We start from the raw sequence: 6,000 nt of genomic DNA, 5'->3' as shown, positions 1-6,000 counted from the left end.
ATACATATACATATTAATTATCAATTAGTATGGCATTGTGTATTTGCAACTTACTTCCTATAGTAAGTTCAAATTTTCTTTGAAGAAAAATAGAATGTTGTGCTTTTGGTCTTTTTTCAGGCTGAATCCATGAATTTGAAATTCCAAAGGAGGGCCAGTTATGGACAAAAAACATGTATATGTATATGCATACGTATATGTATACATTTCTTGTGAAGCTTATGATTGAATTGATGTTTAAATACATATAGTCACATGTTGTTCAAACTAAAATTTCTGGCACTGAGGTGAATATGAATGCTCTAAGAAGGAGACATCTTAGAAAGATCTGTATTGTTAAGGACAGAATGATCATCAACTTGCGGTATTAAACTTATTTATCAGAAAAGGAGCTCAATAGAGAATAGTCCTATTCTAAGAAATAGGCAAAATTAAAAGCAAATTTTCAGATCAAAGGGAAAAAAAAAAAAGCTAAAACTGTCAGTCTCAAGCTGTGAAGAAGTTAATGCCAAAACTGTCATCTGCATCACCAGTTTTTGCAAGGATTTTTTTTCTATGCTTTCTACATTTAAAACTGATCAAATTTAAATGTAGCAGGAAGTTGGGAGTTAATTTGAGAAGACTGCAAAAGTTACTAAGAGTTTTAATTCTACAATGTTTTTTCCATACTCCATTTTGCCACGTGGTTACCAACAAAACAAAACAAAACAAAACAAAAACAAAATCACCACCACCACCAAAACAAACAAACAATCAGTAAGCAGGAAAGATTTTTAGAAAAACTTTTTCACTGATTCCACCAAGAAAATTTATATATTTACCTAGACCATGTATCTTGTCTTCTGTAAATTCCATCCTTCTATTCACAACATCAATGCTTAAATCAGTCAATTACAATATTAGCAAAGCAATATTAATTCCAGAATGCAGAAGAAATAATGCTATTAAAGGTTTTCTATTCTTTACCATTTTTTTTTATTTATTCAACAGTGATAGTTAAGTGTATTGGGAACCAGACTTTAACTCTCTGTAGTTGTTTCTTCTCTGAAACAGATCAAACATAGTTATTCATTTTTTCTGATGTAGTAAATAATACCTCTATTATTTATGGATCATGACAGCTGATGTGTGATGTTTGGGCTGCAGTCTATCTTGATGAATCAATGGTAGTTCTGATGGTGTTGCAGCTTCTCCTTTCACTTAAGAAACCTGTCTTTTCAAAATGTTTTACTAAGAGCATAAATGTTGGGTCTTGTTGGGTCTAGCTGTGTGAAGTAAGCCTGAATTTAAATCATTAGCAATCTACCTTTTTTAGTGGTGGACATTGTCTAATTTTGATGTCAAAAAAGCTCCTTTTGAATTTCTGACATGAAATTCACTCAGCCTGATGCAGTCAAATATGGGAAACCTGCGTGATACCCTCCCTGCCAGAGCTGTCCCTGGCACCTCTGATGCTGAGCTCACTGTGTACCAGGTCTGCATAAGCCAGAAGCAGGGCACATGAGGAGGTGAAATAGGTGAAATCCCAACCATTGATCAGGAGAGGAGGATGCAGCACAGGATGCTTGCTCCCCTCTGCTGGCTCCCCATGATTATTCCTCTGGGCTGGAAGAGTTATTAAAAATTCTTTGTAATGCTCCATGGGAAACAGTATAATACTTATATAAATATGAATGTGTACATGCTTTTCTCTTTTGTCATCACCCTTCACCTGCTCCTACTAAGAGCTATGTTACTGAGTATGTTAAGTCAACTAGAGACCCTGCAGCTGATGGCTGCAGTGCCATTATTTCCATGAAGGTATACATTAGAGGTAAACCTCCTCAACACAGTTATACAATAATGATTACATGTAGCCTTGAACATGCTCTGAATCAGTGGCTTTTTCAGGATTCACTGAAAAGTTCCACAAAAATGAGGTTTTTTTTTTTAAGGTTACCTTCCATTTTAAGTGTCCAAGACCATTAAAACAAGAAAGCACATATTTCAACATTGTAATAAGAAAAAAGCTTGAGATACACAATCTAATTCCACTCTACAGATACTAACGCCAGTTGTAGATTCACATTCTGACTGAGTTTTGTACTGAGTTTGTTCAAAGCAGTAGACAATAAAAGACATTAGAAGGCAGGTGATCTTCTACTAAGGGAAATATTTCTGGGGAAAAAAAAACACTCCTACATTTGTTAGCACACTCACACATACAGATGGGGTATAGCATTATGCCATATGGAAGGTAACCTAAAATATTAAAATACATTAATTCTCTTGCCCTGAAGGCCTGCTGGTTGATTACAGACAACTCACTGGGGGTTTACGCTCCAGTAAATTCACTTAGTTTCATAACATAGGTATTTGCTGGTGCTGAGATACACTGTAGGGCAATGAGCCTATTGATCCACTGTTATTAGATGTGTTAAGGCTCTGAACCATATTTAAGAAATAAAATAACCGAATTCTGAAAATTTTCAAAAAGTTGAATACTATAAAGCAGCAAGAGAACAGCAGAAAGTTTCGCACAATGCTGTTTCATTTCTGTAGCAATTGGTCTGAATTTCCTTGCAGACCAGAGTGCTTTTTGTTTCATCCTTTGTTTTCTATTGCACCCATATGTTTGTGTACAACATCATTACAGAATCATGACTTCAGAAGGGAATATGAGGTCTTTTCCAAGCAGCTTCCAGCCCTTCTAGCTGCCTCCCACTTGTGACTGAAACTTAGATTTGTTGGACTGGTACTTAACAGTGGTCAGAGGAAGCTGTAAATCCTGCCATGGTGATGACGTTCCTTTACTCATTGCTGGTCTGATGCAGTCGTATGAGTTTTGGTTCCCTTGAGGTGTACCAACCTTCAAACAGGATAAGATAGCTGAGTCCTTTCCATAGCAGGGAGAGACCATTCAAAAAGGACAATAAATCAGTAAATCAGCATTTTTAAGGAGAAAATATGAAACAAATGATAAACAGCATGTTAACATGAAGAGAAACACTCAGTTGGATGAAGCTACCAATGTTGGAATGTCTAACTATAGTTAGAACATAAACACACTAGAGAATGAAATATCAGCTGACATGTATATGTTGATAAAACAGGCAGCAGAGGGACTGCAGTCACCACTGCCGTACAGATACCGTGGGCCAACACTTTAACTTCTGTAACTTGATTTAATTTGACTAATTATCCTGTAACTGTAACACTTCAACCTAGAAAACCTCTGGCCTTTTGAAATCTCACTTCAGGTCTTTTCTATATTCACATATAATAAGGGGTATCTGTAAATTGTGATGGAACCTGTTCTTCATTCACCATTTTTAAAAGGAAAGCCAATCAGCTTTTTCTTGGTGTTAGTCTTTGGTTCTATAGTGGATAGCCATGACACTTGTTATCACAGAAAATTGATTTCTTCCATGCACCACCTCATTTCTCAACTGCTTGGGCCTGATCCAATTTCTACTGAAGTCAGTGGAAAGGCCTAGCTTCAGTGGGAGCTATCTGAGGCAGTTATAGCTAATTTTCCTGCTTTGGGGAAAAAAGCACACCAAAGAGAAATACTGTTTTGAATGACCCTATGTTAGGGTCTCTTCCCTGCCTGGTGGGGGAGCACCAGATGGGCAGAGAACCCTGGGGTCCCTGTGCTGGGGCCTGTCTCCTGCCTGGTGGCTCTGACAGCTGCCTACCTCTTCACAGCAGCTAGGTGTATTTCTCTGTTCTCATTAATAGCACCACTGCAATGAATTGTGGGATAAACTTTGTATTCTTGGAGACACAAGGGTACAACCATCCTTGGAGAAGGGCCTTCTAGGCCTGCTAAAAAATTCAGCAGAAGAGATCAAGGGGATGGTTCTAGTTACCTATCTATTTTTGACCATGTGCTTCTTTCAATTTCACCTTTTTTTTTTTTTTTTTTCTTGATGAGTGTCTGTTAACTGATTGCATTGACTAATACACAGAAGGCCACAGTCAAGGTACACCATTGCATTTGTCACTCCTGCATTTACATGTTATTTATTCCTTACTCTCAATTTCTTTATTTACAAAAGTAAAAAAAAAAAAATCTTCAAAACCTTTTGATATAAAATTTCCTAACCAGCCATATATAATCATTACCTGTTACTTTATTATTTTCCACATTTAACACATGACCTTGCCTTGGTAACCATCTCATTTCTAACGACTGAATTTCCTTTCTACATCTGATCCTATTAAAAAGTGCCATTAGCTGATTATAGTGCTAACTACTGCAGCATTTTTATACACAGACAGTCATAGTAATATGCAAGTCCACATTACACAAGTCAAATATCCACTGGCATAAATGTAAGGTAGGATCTACTGGCAAGTTTTGAAGGACTGGGGTTTCTCATATAAAGGCTACAGTCCATCCACACACTGTAAAGAAAACTACTCTTTTTTTAGATGGCAAAGCACACAGCCAGCTAAATTCCAATTAAAACAGGGTATTAAAAAATCATCAAACTTCTACAACAGCCTAATAAGTAAGGACAGGTGATTTTCAATGTTTGGTAGTAAAAATTTTCCCAGCCTCTCACATACAGCATTTCTGGTTTCATCACAAACCTTTTCCTGAGCACAGTGTCATTTGCAATATGGTTCTAGATCCACACCAGTGAATGTTAAGATCCAACTGGTGAGCTGTTTTTCCTACAGCTGATTTGACATGGTGTGATTAATACAAGCTGTGATTTTGTTTTTTTCATTTTACCCATAAAAGAGTTGATCTTCCCCAGAACACCTAAATTTATCCTGTAAATCAAATACTTTGATTTTTTTTTTTCAAGGAAAAAAAAAAAAACAAACACTAAAATTTTACTGGAAGTAATTTTTTTTTTCATAAAAAAAAGGAAAAAAAAAAGAGAGATTTATCCACTAAAATATGTGGGAAAGTATTTTAGCCACTGTTTTCCAATTTCTAACCTCAAGGCCACATCAGACCACAGTGAAGTTCTGCTGTATAGCCTAAATGTGTTTGAGGAAAACTGGATGAAGATCAATGTGCCTTTGACTTAAATTTTTAAAAATCCATTGAACGAAAAAGACTTCTATATCCTAACGTGCCAACATTTAATGCCAACATTTTAACTAAACATTTAACTAAATATTTCCATTGTCTTCTGCACTTCAGATAATTTAAGACTTTTAAAATTAAATGTTACTCCTTTGTGAGGGTTATTATTTTTTCACTTGTGTGAAGAAAGACAACTGCAGAGTCCCTGGACTGAGTTCTGTCAGCCCTTCTGACACTGCATAGTACCTAGTAGAGTGTCATCCCACAACCCTTTCTAGGGATAGATATAACATATGTTAGAAAGCAGCATCCTACATGATGAATATTGATCTTGAGGCAAAAAGCCATTTAAAGTTTTCCTCAGTTTTCTTACTGCATTTCATCCTTGGGACAGGATATGGCTATTGCATCTTGTAGTTTGATCTTCTACCCTCTCTTTGTCCCACATTTCTAGCTTTTTTTTTTTTTAAAAACCACAATTTAAACATATTATTTAGCATCCTCCTATCAAGAAGGACTGGGCAAAAATCCTTTTGAAGGCTTCTACCTCCTCCCTTAATCATGTGAGGCGTGGTTGGTAAGTGATGTAAGGCATACCTGCCCCCCTGGGACTGAGCACTCAAAGCTCCTGATTGCTTGGGGAAAAAGAGAGCCAGAAGGGATCCTAAATCAAACCCCGTCTCTCATTCATGGATACACCAACTCTTGAAATGGCTTGCTTTCATTAGGTACATTTTCTTCAATTAAGGCAGTCATTGTCAAGTGTTCTACCTTTAGAGCATTTAATCTGTTGTTTCATAGTGGCAGAATTTGTAATGCCACCTCAGAGTCCGTGGCATCTTCTTGGACAATATATTGTCTACTTCTGTGCTATGACATATCACCATAAAACACAGGGCAGTAAGAACCTATAATAATTTATGAGAGTACATTAGGTACCCATCTATAATTTATCAAATGGGCATTATGAAGGC

The sequence above is a fragment of the Anser cygnoides genome, chromosome 1, assembly GCF_040182565.1.
Source record: "Anser cygnoides isolate HZ-2024a breed goose chromosome 1, Taihu_goose_T2T_genome, whole genome shotgun sequence".
Taxonomy (NCBI): domain Eukaryota; kingdom Metazoa; phylum Chordata; class Aves; order Anseriformes; family Anatidae; genus Anser; species Anser cygnoides.
Note: the sequence above shows the minus strand (reverse complement) of the source record.